We start from the raw sequence: 14774 nt of genomic DNA on the forward strand, positions 1-14774 counted from the left end.
AGAGTCCAAGTCCCAATGTGATGTAAGTCAGAGCCCTGACATTTTGAAGTGTGGATGCAGCTCAGCTCCATGTCACCAGACTCGGGTGTGGAGACTCCACCAACACTATCCCACAATCATAGAATCTTAGGACTGGAAGGGACCTTCATTGGTCGTCTAGTCCAGTCCCATGTACTCATGGCAGGACTATTTTTTAATCTAGACCATCCCTGACAGGTGTTTGTCTAAACTGTTCTTAAAAATCCCCAATGATGGAGATTCCAAAATCTCCCTAGGCAATTTATTCCAGTGGCTAACCACCCTGACAGTTAGGAATATTTTCCTAATGTCCAACCTAAACCTGCCTTGCAGCGATTTAAACCCATTGCTTCTTGTGCTATCTTCAGAGCTTGAGAATAACAATTTTTCCCCCCTCCTGGTAACAACCTTTTATGTACTTGAAAACTGTTATCGTGTCCCCTCTCAGCCTTCTCTTTTCCAGACTAAACAAACCCATTTTTTCAATCTGCCTTCATAGGTCATTTTTAGACCTTTAATCATTTTTGTTGCTCTTTTCTGGACTTTTTCCCATGTGTCCACAGCTTTCCTGAAATGTGGTGCCCAGAACTGAACACAATATTCGAATTGAGCCCTAATCAGCGCAGAGTAGAATAGAAAAATTATTTCTTGTGTCTTGCTTACAACACTCCTGCTAATACATCCCAGAATGATGTTTGCTTTTTTTTGCAGCAGTGTTACACTGTTAACTCACATTTAACTTGTGGTCCACGCTGACCCCCAGATCCCTTTCTGCCGTACTCCTTCCTAGACAGTCATTTCCCAGTTTGTATTTGTACAACCAATTGTTCCTTCCTAAGTGGAGTATTTTGCATTTGTTCTTATTGAACTTCACCCTGTTTACTTCAGACCATTTCTCTAGTATGTCCAGATTATTTTGAATTTTAATCCTATCCTCTAAAGCACTTGCAAGTCCTCCCAGCTTGGTGTCGTCCACAAACTTTATGAGTGTACTCTGTGTGCCATTATCTAAATGATTGATGAAGATTTTTAACAGAACTGAACTCAGAACTGATCCCTGAAGGACCCCACACATTATGCCCTTTCTGCTAGACTGTGAACCACTGATAACTACTCTCTGGGAACAGTTTTCCAACCAGTTTTGCACCCACCTTAGAGTACCTACATCTAGGTTGCATTTCCCTAGTGTGTTTATGAGAAGATTATGCGTGACAGTATCAAAAGCCTTACTAAAGTCAAGATATACCACATATACCGCTTCCCCACATCCAAAAGGCCTGTTACCCTGTCAAAGAAAGCGATCAGGTTGGTTTGACATGTTTTGTTCTTGACAAATCCATTCTGACTTTTACTTATTGCCTTATTATCTTCTAGATGTTTTCAAATTGGTTGTTTAATTTTTTGATCAATTGTCTCTCACTGTACAGAAGTTAAGCCAACTGATCTCTGGTGAGTACACTCTCCTGAGTTAAATGCTATTATTTTTAATGTTTAATCTGAATTAAAAAATTGGTATAGTAGTTAGTGGTGGCCAGTCCAGCTACAAAGAGAGTGATCTCTGAAAGTAACTTTTTCTGTGTCTGGGGATGGACCGGGAATCCTCCATGGACATTTTTAGAAAGCTCTCAAGGAGGTTCTCTGCAATCCTTTACAGAAGGTTTCTGGGAAGAGATGCCTTATTTCCTCCACCATGGTAGGACACTTTCCCACACCACTCCAATATTAACTCTTCTGGCGTCATTGCGGCACACAGCATTGCAGCATAAGGACCAGGTAAGTAACCAGATGCTTGCAGCATCTGCTGTCTTTTCACTTCTGTTACCCTCAGGAGAATGATGTCGCATATGGTTACCTAGGGGAACTGCGGGAAGTTATAAGTTATAAGCCCTTATGTCGCAAGCAATTCAGCAAGTAAATCCACTCCGATTTGGTGAAATCTCGGTCACACAACCACGCTTTCCCAAGCATGCCCTTTGTGGTTGGATAGGATCACCCCAGAGTGCAGCCAGCATTTCCAAAAAAAAGGCGGGGGCACACTTCCTGTTCCTTTCCACCCTAATCCAGTGCTGCTTCTTTAACAAGCAAATTGTTTGTGCAGGGCTTGATGTTGGTGCCTGTCCTCAAGCACCGTCCAGGTTGCTATGGGAAAGGGGGCTGTGCTGAGATGGGAACTATTGATCCCAGATGTCTGAAAAGCTGCAGCACGAGACCTCCCGCCCCTGCCTCGTGGGCTCACTCACCATGGCTGTGGCAGCAAAGCGACTCTTGCAGTAGCCAGTGGTTCTGCTTATGTTGTGGCTTGTGGGGAAGTGCACTGAGGGCTGTTATATGAAAAGATTTAACCTTGCAACTTAAACAATGTCTGCACTGTCAACGCTACCCTTGTGCTTTGCATTCTTTGCAGCTGAAACCTTGTCCATGGGTTCATCCTCCACACCGGGACAGTGACTTTCCCAGACTAGAAGGTGGAAAAAGAAGACTCAGGAGGACATGTTCAATGAGTTAATGTGTGCCGAGAGTGCAGGGCAGGAGTAACTCTACTGAATTCAGTGGGGTTACGCCTTATTTTTCTGTGGAATATCCCAGCTGCTGGGGGTGGTTCTAACAAAGCTTCAAACTCCCAGAAAAGACAGAGCCTTGTCCCTTCCCCCACCTTGAGGAACAGCAATCAGGTGTTTGTACTGAACCAGCAGCTCCCTCCCCCATGTGAAGGCTGCAGTGTCTGGAGCTGGGCGGGAGCAGGGAGGTGTTTCAGACACACAAGGCTCCACTTTCCCTCCACGTTCTTCATTGCTGTGTAAGTGGGGTCAGACTGAGCTCCCCTCTGACGTGCAGGGGCCATGAGTTGTATGGGCCTGTGGTGCCCAGGTTCCAGGAATATTCAGGGCCCAGGGGCCTGGCTCCACCAATGTTCAGAGCTGGGTCTCTCCCCCGGCCCCACCAGCTGCCCCTCTTCATCTCCCCCTTTCCCTAGAGTGTCCCCCGGTCCCTGCCTGCTCCCCCTGTGCACTTTCCCCTGGCACCAGAGCGTCCCTGCCTCAAGCGGGTGGCTGCCCTGCCACTCCGCGCTGCCCTCCCTCGCTGCTGCCGCCGACTGCTGCTGCCTACAACACAAGAGCGGCACCGGCGGCAGGCTGAAGCAGCTGTTGCACCTGAGGAGGGAAGGAGGCGCACACATGATTGGCAGCCCTCCCCTCCCACGACACCCACGGGAGGTGACACCGAGGAGCTGCTGGGAGACGGAGTCCGGATTCACCTCAGCAGCTGCTTGGGTGAGTGTCCGACCGCGTGAGCCAGCCCCGCCCCTCCCCTCTGCAGCCACCACTCCTGCCCCACACTGGGCAAGGGCAGCCCCATCCCCCGTGGGGCTATGGTGAGAGGCAGGAGGCTGAACCAGGGGAGGAGACCACATGTCATGCAGCCCCCTCCCACTCCCATCACACACCACAGGGGAGGCGACAGGGCTTCCTGGACCTGAGAGGGGCCCGGCCCCTGGGAGCAGGTGCAGTGATGGTGCCGGATGAGTGTGCTGCCAAGGGAGAGAGGGTTGGGGGGACTGTAGCCCTAAGGATTAATCTGCTGGTCTGTATAACTATATCTTTCTTATAAATTTGAGTATTTAATGTAATAGGCTTATAGATTTATATTAAGAATAAGTTTGCCTGTAATGCAAGAGACCTAAATCCTGTATGTGACGCTAAGGCAACTTTAGCACATTTTGGGGCCCTTACTCAGAAAAGTAATAATAGACAAAATACCTACGCAGATGTCTAGAGACCTTTGACTGAACCAATAACAGTAAAGGGTGGAAAAAAGGAATTTTTGCCCACAAATCTAACAAGTACACCACAAATGCGTACATACCTGTCATTCATACGCACATACATACCAGCCTATGGGGCAAGTGTACCCTAACATTTCCATGGGGGAAGGATGAAATTTGGGCATAGGAGGAAGGATTTCCGACTAATGCCCTATAAAAAGGTGAGGCAGCTCACCATTAAGCAGGCAATCTACCCATCTATCTGCTCTCGTCTACTCTTCATTGCCTCCACCTTCAACTACGTCTCGATGCTACCCATCTACAATAGCTATTAACTATTAATAGGCCATAGTATTATTATTTCTTTTCAAACGGTAAGTCTATATTTCACTGTACATAAAGCACATATAGTGAAAATAGAGCGCAAATAGCTCTGCAATAGCTTCCTCTGCCAGAGGTGTGAAAATGGAAATTGCCACAGGCGTGGCCCGTACCTTCCAGTTACTAAAACAGAGTGTGAGTATTAATCACGTTTGCAGCTTATAATATTGTATTACCATAAATATAATCTCTTAAAGAACTGTGATACTTGTAACTCTGTAATCCTAACTGTTTTACCATTTGCCATTTCATTGATTTTAATAAAAAGGTCTTTATGGCAATATCTGTCTCAGTGTAAGCTCCTGTCATGACCCCGAAGTTCCTTTTATAAACTCTGTGAAGCCTGATCAGGATGAACTTTATCTTCTGATCAAACAAATTGGCGAGCCAAACCCATACTAATTAATATCCAATAATTATTAGTAATATTAATTAATTAAAATCAATTAATTAAATATTATTTAAATTAAGTGGATAAATTAAATCAACACTACTAACACACCCCAAATCAGGCTACAGGACTGTGGAGTCTTCTTCTCTGGCCCCTGCCTGCCTGCACCCCAAACTCCTCATCCTCAGCCCACACCCTCACCTGCCCCACCCTAACCAAACGCCCTAGCCCTGACCCCCCTCCCACACCCCAAACCCCTCATCCCAACCCAAGAGACCGCACCCCCGGCCAGAGCTCTCACCCCCCAAACCCCAATCCTCAGCCTCACCCTGAGCCCCCTCCTGCACTGTGAACCCCTCATCTACAGCCCCACCATGCAGCCCGCACAGCCGCATATCAACCCTCTGCTCTAGCCCACAGCCCAAACCCTTCATCCCCAGCCCCAGCCAGAGCCCTCACCCCTAGACACCCTCCACATTGTGCAATATAGGGAAACTGTGAAACGCTTACCGTTTCCAGTCCATTTTTACATTATTTTAAAAGTTATATATTGGCCTACAAGGTAGGTTTGAGGGTGGGGACCTGGACCCGTTCTGGGCACCACGAAAAATTATACAAATCTGCTGCCCCTACTGACATGGAGTGATGAGCTGGGATAAAAGACTCCAGGAGCAGACTCTGTCCGTGGCTCCCCCAGCTTCAGTACCCAGAGGGCTGGTGTAGGGCTCCTTGGTCTCCAGGCTCTGAGCCCACTAAGGCTGATGGGGCATACAACCATGACTGTGCTGGGAATCTCCGGCTCTTCCTGCACCTGGATCACCATGACCAGGAGTGGGGTAGGTCAGAGATGGGAGGTGACTGTTCTCCTCTGCTCGGAGCGGGAGAATCATGTCCAGGTTTGGGTGCTGCACTTCAAGAAGGATGAGGACAAATAGTACAAAGTCAGGAGGAGAGCAAAAGAAATGATCAGAGGTTTAGAAAACATGATCTGTGAGGAAAGGTTGAAAGAATTTGGCATGTTTTGTCCAGAGAAAAGAAGGCTGAGGGGGGACATGATAATTATCTGCAAATATGCAAAAGGTTGTTATAAAAAGGACTGTGATCAATTGGTGCCCATGTCCACCAAGGGTAGGACAAGAAGGAATTGGCTTAGTTAGCAGCAAGGGAGATTTAAGTTAGATATTAGAAAAAAAACTTTCTAACTCTAAGGATGGTTCAGCACAAGAACAGGTGACATTGGGAGGCTGTGGAATCCCTATTATTGGGGGGGGGGTTAAGAACAAGTTGGACAAACACCTGCCAGGAATGGTCTAGGTGCACTTGGTCCTGCCTCAGCGCATGGGGATGGATTGTTTGACCTTCTGAGGTCCCTTCAACCCCACATTTCTGTGATTCTGTGAAGTGATGCTAGGCCCTCTGCACTGTGGTCAGTTTCCCCCATAGGTACTCAGCAAAGTTAATACTTATGGGGCTGGGGGAAGTGGTAGGGCAGAAGGAAGGAGAGCAGGGCACGCTGAGACAACAGTGCTTTCCTGTGTGCAGTGCTGTGGGTTGATATGATATAATGCAAAAGGACATGAGTCGACTTTGCTTCCTGTCTTATTTCTAAAAGATAAGAAGGCTGCAAAGCTCAGAATCCTCAGAACTCGACCTGCCCTGATAGCATGTGAGCCACCATGGCAACCCAAGGTGACGTGTATCCATTGGGTGAGAGTGGAACAAAGTCCATGGGCTGAACTCGGGTAGGGCTAGGAGAGTGCAGAGGGGTCCATGGGTCTGTCTGCACTGGGGCTGGAAGGTGAATGTTCCAGCTTGAGAAGACAGTCACACTAGCTCGCATCTGGCTAGAAATAGAAGTGTCGCCATGGTGGTGGGAGGGTCTGGCCACCCTGAGTGTGTACCTGTGGTCTTGGACGGGATCGTAGTCGGGGCAGGGAGTCTCTCCTGTTATTTGTCCAAACGTGGCCGCGCTTCTATTTTTGGCATGCCAGCTGGGTCAGAGCAAGCCCGGGTATGTCTCATTGAGCTCGAGTTTACACCTAGGCATATGCTACCTGCATATGCCGCTCTGCCTGGGGAGGCTTGCTCCTCCAACATTCCTGATAGCCAGGCTCCTTCTCTCTCTCTGCTTTTCCCCCCTTCCTTCCTCCCAGGAAGGGGTTTAAAAAGGTCTCAGGCAGCTCCAAGTTGGAACCAGCTGATCCTAATTACCCTCAGGTAGCTCCCCTCAGCTGATTCTAATTTGCTACCTTGGTAACCCTTTCTCAGCTGAACCTGCTTGACCTGTAGTTGCCTCTCAGTTGATAAGGAGGAGGGCCTTTTAACCCTCTGGGACTGACTCCTCCCCGCCCCCTCTGGCAACTGTCTGTCCTGAGTTTATCACACATCCCCGCTCAACGCTACAGGGTTGGGCTACTTGGGTCGGCAAAACAGTGTACCCTTGAAAGGCCATCCGCGTTGCCATGCTTGATTCCAGACCTATGTTGTACTCTGAAGTGGAAGGGTTGTAGCGACAGGAACCACCTGGTCACTCTCGCATTTTTCTCTTTGTTTTGGTGCATCCACTTCAGGGGAGCATGGTCCGTGACAAGGGTAAACTTCCGTCCGAGTAGGTAATAGCGAAGACTTTCAATGGCCCACTTTACGGCCAGGCATTCCTTTTCAACTACGGCATATTTCCGTTCCCTGGGCAGGAGTTTCCTACTGAGGAACAGGACGGGGTGTTCTTCCGCTCCAACCAGTTGTGAAAGCACCGCTCCCAACCCAACTTCTGAGGCATCCGTTTGCAAGATAAACTCCTTCTCCCAGTCTGGAGCTACCAGCACTGGGTCAGTGCAGAGCGCGGTCCGCAGATCTGCAAATGCCTCTTCAGCCGCGCTAGACCATTTCACTATATCTGGGCCACGGGCTTTCGTTAGGTCAGTTAGCGGGCATGCCCTGGTGGCGAAGTGGGGGATGAACCGCCTGTAGTACCCTACCAGCCCCAGGAATGCTCTGACCTGTTTCTTCCGGACAGGTCGGGGCCAATTCTGTATTGCCTCTAACTTGTTGAGTTGGGGCTTTACCACACCTCTCCCCACTATATATCCAAGGTATTTGGCTTCTGCTAGACCAATTGCGCATTTGGAGGGATTTGCAGTCAGCCCTGCCTTCCTCAAGGTGTCCAGGACTGCTTCCACCTTCCCCAAGTGTGTCTCCCAATCCGGACTATGTATAATGACGTCATCAAGATAGGCGACCGCATACCTGCCATGTGGGCATAACAGTTTGTCCATGAGTCGTTGGAAGGTGGCAGGAGCCCCATGTAAACCGAACGGGAGGACAGTGTATTGATACAGTCCCTCTGGAGTTGAAAAGGCCGTCTTCTCTTTGTCGGCCCTGGCCAAGGGAATTTGCCAATAACCCTTAGTCAGGTCAAGGGTGGACAAAAATCGTGCTTTCCCCAGTCGGTCAATTAGCTCATCTATCCGGGGTATAGGGTACGCATCAAATTGGGACACCTCATTCAGTTTCCGGAAGTCATTGCAAAACCTCATACTGCCATCCGGCTTAGGTACTAGGACCACTGGGCTTGACCATTGGCTATGAGACTCTTCAATGACCCCTAACTTCAACATTTTCCTGACTTCTGACTTGATCTCTTCTCTTTTCGCCTCCGGGATCCGGTATGGCTTTACATTCACCTTCACTCCAGGCTCTGTGAGGATGTGATGGTGAACCTCAGTAGTCCTGCCTGGCTTTTCCGAGAACACGTCCTGGTTGCGTTCAATCATGTGGATCACCTCCGCTCGTTGGTCAGAGGTCAATTCTGGGGATATTCCCACTTGGCCAGGCAGGTTGCTCTCGGGAGGGGGTGACCCTATAGTGACCACATGCGCTTCTCTGTCTTGCCAAGGTTTCAACAGGTTCACATGATAGATTTGTTCCAGCTTCCGGCGTCCAGGCTGTCGGACTTTGTAATCGACCTCTCCAACGGCTTCTATTACCTCGTATGGCCCCTGCCATCTGGCCAGGAGCTTGCTTTCTGCTGTGGGTACGAGTACCATCACCCGATCTCCCACCTGGAATTTTCGGGTCGTCGCCTGGCGATTGTAATATGTTTGTTGGGCCCCTTGTGCTCTCTCCATGTGTTCCCGCACTATGGGAGTGACTTGGGCTATCCTGTCTTTCATCTGCAACACATGCTCGATGACGTTTCTCCCTGGGTTTGGCTGTTCTTCCCAACTTTCTTTGGCAATGTCCAGTATGCCGCGGGGGTGGCGACCATATAACAGTTCGAACGGGGAAAACCCAGTCGAAGTCTGAGGCACCTCCCTGATCGCAACCATTAGGTACGGTAGCAGGGTGTCCCAGTTCCTCCCATCCCGGCTCACCACCTTTCGTATCATGTTCTTCAACGTCCTATTAAAACGCTCGACGAGGCCATCAGTCTGCGGATGATAGACTGATGTCCTTAGGGTCCTTATGTGGAGCATTGCACATAGATCCTTCATTAATTTAGACACAAAGGGAGTTCCTTGATCTGTCAGGATCTCTTTGGGTATTCCCACTCTAGCGAAAATTTGGATTAATTCTTTAGCTATGGTCTTGGACGTAGTGTTCCGTAGGGGAATGGCCTCGGGGTATCGGGTGGCGTAATCTAGCACCACCAGTATGTGCTGATGGCCCCGGGCTGATCTTTCTAACGGCCCTACTAGGTCCATAGCTATCTGCTCAAAGGGGACTTCAATAATCGGGAGAGGTACCAAAGGTGCCCTTAAGCGGGGTCGGGGCCCGTGTAACTGGCATTCTGGACAGGAGGCACAATATCGTCGGACCGCTGCATATATTCCAGGCCAAAAACCTCTGTAGAATTCGGTCCAGGGTTTTATCTACCCCTAGATGTCGCCCGAACAAATGGCTGTGAGCTAGCTCCATCACGCCCCTCTGATGTTTCTGTGGTACTAGGAGCTGTTCCACGACTTGCTCTTGGATACGGACAACACGGTACAGCAGATCCTTCTTGATCATATAATACGGCCTTGGGCCCTTGGCTCTCCCTTCCACAGGGACCCCATTCACCTCCACTACTTCTTTGCGAATGTTCTGGTATACTGGATCATTGGCCTGATCCTGTCCAAAATTCTCTAGTGAAGTTCCAAGTTGCCCAAACTCAGAGGGTTCTATCTCCCCCTCCCCTTCAAGGGAGGTCCCTGGGGAACTGGGCCCGGCTACTAGCTCCCAACCTCCTGCCTAGTCCCCTCGTCTGTTGGGCCAACTCTCCCCTACGAGTATAGGCTTCTGATTCTGGGCCAAGATGCTCGTTCCCCTCCTCTTATCTGCCCTCCTTTCTCGCCGAGTCTTCCTGGTTTTCCCAGGGGGCGAGAATAAGTCCTGGGCAAATTCTTGGAAGGCTGGGGGGTTGCTAACTATTGAGGCCACCCCATTGCTCTCTGGGGTGTTATCTTCTTCTGACTCCTCTCCAGGAAGTAGACTGCCAAACCCTGGGAAGTCTCGTCCTATGAGGACTGGGTAGGGGAGTTTCGGGACCACCCCCGCCATCACCTTAGTGGGGTTTCCTTGGACCTCTATTTTCACTCGGATGGTCGGATAGTAATTTACATCCCCATGGACACAGGATATCCCTGTGCGCTTGGCCCGGGATAGTTGATCATACCCGACCAGCTTTCCCGAGACCAGCGTGACTGCACTTCCTGAGTCTACTAACGCGGTGGTCTTTATACCATTCATTTTAACTTGCCTAGTATATCTATGAGGGACCATCGCTACTCCTACTAGGCTTATCAGGTCACATGACTCTTCTAGATTTCCCAGGTCGCATTGCATGGGCTCCTCTAGGTTTGGGCATTGGGCAGCTATATGCCCTATCTCTCCACATGCATAGCATCGGTACCCTCCTCGGGGCAGCCCCTTAATTTTTGGGCTGTGGGGCCTTACCCCCCGAGTCTCTCTCTCCCAGTCCCCAGGTCCCTCCGAGTACTTTGGCTGCTCTTCGTCCTCCTTCTTCCCTGCCATAGTTCGGCCTGGAGCTATGGCAACTCGGGCCCTTGGTACGTAGCCTTGCCTCCTATCCTGGCGCCTCCCTTCCCCAGTGGTCTGAGAGAGTTCCTGTGCTGCTAGACATCTCTCTACAAGGGCAACTAGCTCATCATAGGAGGAGGGATCATTTTGACTGACCCATCCTCGTATGTCCGGCGGTAGCCCTCTCATGTACCTGTCCACAACTATGGTTTCCACGACTTCCTCCGGCCGGCGGGTCTCGGGGCACAGATGGATCAGGTCAAACAGCTGGGACCTCGGGGCTTTGTTGGCTCGGTATTTCCACTCATGGAACCTCTGCGCCCTTATAGCTGACGTCACGCCCGACCTTGCCAGGATCTCCGCCTTTAGCTGGGGGTAATCGGAAGCTGCTTCTGTTGCCATATCAAAATACGCTTTCTGTGCCTCCCCACACAGAAAAGGTGCCAGGATACTGGCCCACTGGTCTTGGGGCCAGGCCTCCCACCGGGCCGTCCTCTCAAACGCAAGGAGATACGCCTCCACGTCATCATCCACTGTCATCTTCTGTAAGTAGCGGCTGGCGTGCAGGGGCCGAGTCCCATGGGGGCCGTGCGTTAGGGTGGTCAGGGCCTTTAGCTGGTTCACAACCTCATGCAAGGTGGCTCGATCCTGAGCCGCCTGGCTCATCAGGAGTTGATTTGTCTCCTGCTGCATTCGTACCGCCTCCTGCTGGGCAGCCATCTGCACCCTGGTAGCTTCTTGCTGGGCCGCAGTGGCCTGTACCAATGCCTTCACTACATCTTCCATTTTTTTGGGGGGTGCTTTTACCCTGCCCCGAGACGGTTTGCTGCAAAGTCTCACTCAAATCCCACCCCTGACACCACGTGTGGCAAAGTCCCGTCTCAGTCTCCCAGTCTCTGCTGTTTTTAGCTCTGGTGAGACCGCAGCCCCCCTTAGGACTCAAGGGAAGTCTGTTCCCTGTCTTCTCACCAGTCTTAATTAAAGTATTTTTACCCTGCCTTGTAGGAGAGCGTCCTGCCGCTCTGCCTGGGGAGGCTTGCTGCTCCAACACTCCTGGTAGCCAGGCTCCTTCTCTCTCTGCTTTTCCCCCCTTCCTTCCTCCCAGGAAGGGGTTTAAAAAGGTCTCAGGCAGCTCCAAGTTGGAACCAGCTGATCCTAATTACCCTCAGGTAGCTCCCCTCAGCTGATTCTAATTTGCTACCTTGGTAACCCTTTCTCAGCTGAACCTGCTTGACCTGTAGTTGCCTCTCAGTTGATAAGGAGGAGGGCCTTTTAACCCTCTGGGACTGACTCCTCCCCCCCCCTCTGGCAACTGTCTGTCCTGAGTTTATCACAATAGTCTGCAATAGAGCTGTATAAGTAACCAGCTACTAGGATCATGGGTGCATGAGAAACACCTTAAATTAGATTAGGATGGACAAGCATGAATGGGTGGCTAGATACGCATGGATGGATATTTGGGAGAGAGTACCACTGTGTGCCTAGGGTGACCACACAACCGGTTTTGGCCGGGACAGTCCCTTTTTTCAGCCCTGTCCTGGCCATCCCAACTTTTTGTCAAAAAAGTGGGATTTTGAAGAATGTGCAGGGAGAGGAGAGCGGCGATGTCACTCTTCAGTCTAGAAGATACCATCAGAGATGCTTAGTTTTGCAGGTCTCAAACTGTGGATTTGTGTCTCCAGAGATAATATGCTTGTTAACAGTAAAGATGTTTTTAAATAAATACATAAATATATAAAAGTGAGAAATAACAGGCCTCAACCCTATTGTCCCTCTGCAAATTTGTGTACACAGAGTCAATCCCTAACGTCTCTCTAAAAATGCAAAGTTTCAAAAAGTTCAGTGAATAGAACAGGGGTTGGCAACCTTTCAGAAGTGCAATGCCGAGTCTTCATTTATTCACTCTGATTTAAGGTTCCACATGCCAGTAATACATTTTAACGTTTTTAGAAAGTCTCTTTCTAGAAGTCTATAATATATAACTAAACTATTGTTTTATGTAAGGTAAATAAGGTTTTTTAAATGTTTAAGAATTTTCATTTAAAATTAAATTAAAATGCAGAGCCCCCCAGACTGGTGGCCAGGACCCGAGCAGTGTGAGTGCCGCTGAAAATCATCTCGCGTGCTGCCTTCGGCACCCATGCCATAGGTTGCCTACCCCTGGAATAGAAGATTCTTGGCGGCAGAATAGATCTGGACAAGGAGAAGTCTGGGACAGGCAGTAGAAACAAAAGTGAAACTGTTTGAGCAGCATATTCCGGAAGTCTTGAGGACTTTGAGTGTAGCCTTCACTGATTTGAAATCTACCATACCATTCTCGTACTAGAAGGGAATATGTATAATGGCAGCAGGCTGTAACAGAGACCCAGTTTGGGAATAAGAACCATTCAAGAAATATGTTTGTGGATGTTTTAAAGAAAGTCATACCAGTGAACTGGTGGGAGTCACTTAAGCACTTGGATTCAGAGACTGTTGAGGTGATACTCTCACTTTTAACAGAAATAGGTATATTTTCTTCCTTTGGATTAATTCATTCAAAATTGAGAAATTGTTTGGGACCTGAGAAAGAAGGAAAGCTTGTTTTTCTTTTCCAGATTATGAAGAAACAGGAAAATGAAGGTGAAGACAACTGAGTTAGCTGCAGAAGCCAATATTTTAATTTTCTCATGTTGACCTGGCTGACATAGTCGATTTAATTTTTTTTATAATATTTCATTTAACTATTTTAGTTAAACAATTTTAACAAAAACAAACCTGATTTTAAAAATGTGAATTTTTAAATAAATTCAAAAATTCATATGCTGTTTTGTTAAAATATTATGTTTGTTGTTGAAGAAAAAAATCCAGAATACGTAATGTTGTTGTTGTTTTAGTTAAATAAATCAATTTAAATGTCTGTCTGGTGATGTTCTCCTAATACAGCACAGCAAGAAAATCCTCCAACTATTAATGATTAACCTGTCGAATTGGAGATAGTTCACCTCCCAATGACTTCATTAACATCTGCTTCAATTACCTTTGGTAAATGAAATAACCAAACAGTCATTCATTTTCTGATATAGCTGTAAAACTAATCTGAAAAGTTTTCAAAATAAATCACTTTAAAATGTATAGTGTGTACCTTCTAAAAATGAAACCTACATCTATCTCTGAGTTGTGAAGAATATGTATTAAGGTTATAACAACCAACAAGAATACAGTGTTATGTAGAAAACCATGATTAAATTGAGTCTGGCTCCTGGCATGACACTATCCTGCCCAGACTCTGGTAAGTTCAGCCCTTAAAGGCCTGTTTCCCCATACATGGGGTGACCAGACATCCCATTTTTAAAGGGACAGGCCTGTATTTAAGCCCTCCTGCAGGTGTCCTGACTTTTTCTTTAAACTGGGCAAATTGTCACATATTTTGTGGTAATATGGTAAAGTGAAAATATGTGTTTTACAGGTCGAGGGCTGCAAACCAATCCCCCTGTTCCAGTGCTGGAATGATTGTAGCTAACATAACCCTCCTGAATCGTTGAGTTCTGACAAATATGTTCAGTTTCCTGAGATCAAGGATGGGTCTCCATCCTCCAGGTTTCTTCTGCGTTAGAAAATAATGGGAATAGAAACCCTTCCCTCTCTGACATACTGGCTCTACCGCTCCCAGTTGTAGGACATATTCCACTTCCTGTCTCAGAAAGGGCTCCTGAGAGGGGTCCATGAAGAGGGATGGGGGGTAGATGGGATGGAGAGAAACTGGATAGTGTAGCCAGTCCTGATGATTTCCAGAACCCATCTGTCAGAACTGATAGTTTGCCAGATTGGATAGAACAGCATCAGGCGGTTGGTGAAGAGATGGTTGGTGGGATCTATTGTTGGCAGCAATAGTTGGGGTAGATTTGACAAGCCCTCGACCAAACCTTCAAATCTGCTGTTTGGATGTTGATCGTTGAGTCATGGTGGAATGGGAGTTTGGTCCGCGTCTGGTCAGCGTCTGTCTATGTCGCTGCTTAGCATATTGTCTCAGTTGCTTTGTGTATGGGATTTGTCTGGGTCACTCTGATGTATAATACTTGCCTTATTTGCATTTTGCTGTAGGTGTATAAATGCCAAGAGATCTGAGAGTGGGTCTCAAGTCTTTCAACAAGTGGAGTGACGCATTAGTCTTGTCGGCGAACAGTTTTAGACTCTCAAATGGAAGGTCCTCTACCGTGGCTT

The sequence above is a fragment of the Mauremys reevesii genome, linkage group 25 (genome assembly GCF_016161935.1).
Source record: "Mauremys reevesii isolate NIE-2019 linkage group 25, ASM1616193v1, whole genome shotgun sequence".
Lineage (NCBI taxonomy): Eukaryota > Metazoa > Chordata > Testudines > Geoemydidae > Mauremys > Mauremys reevesii.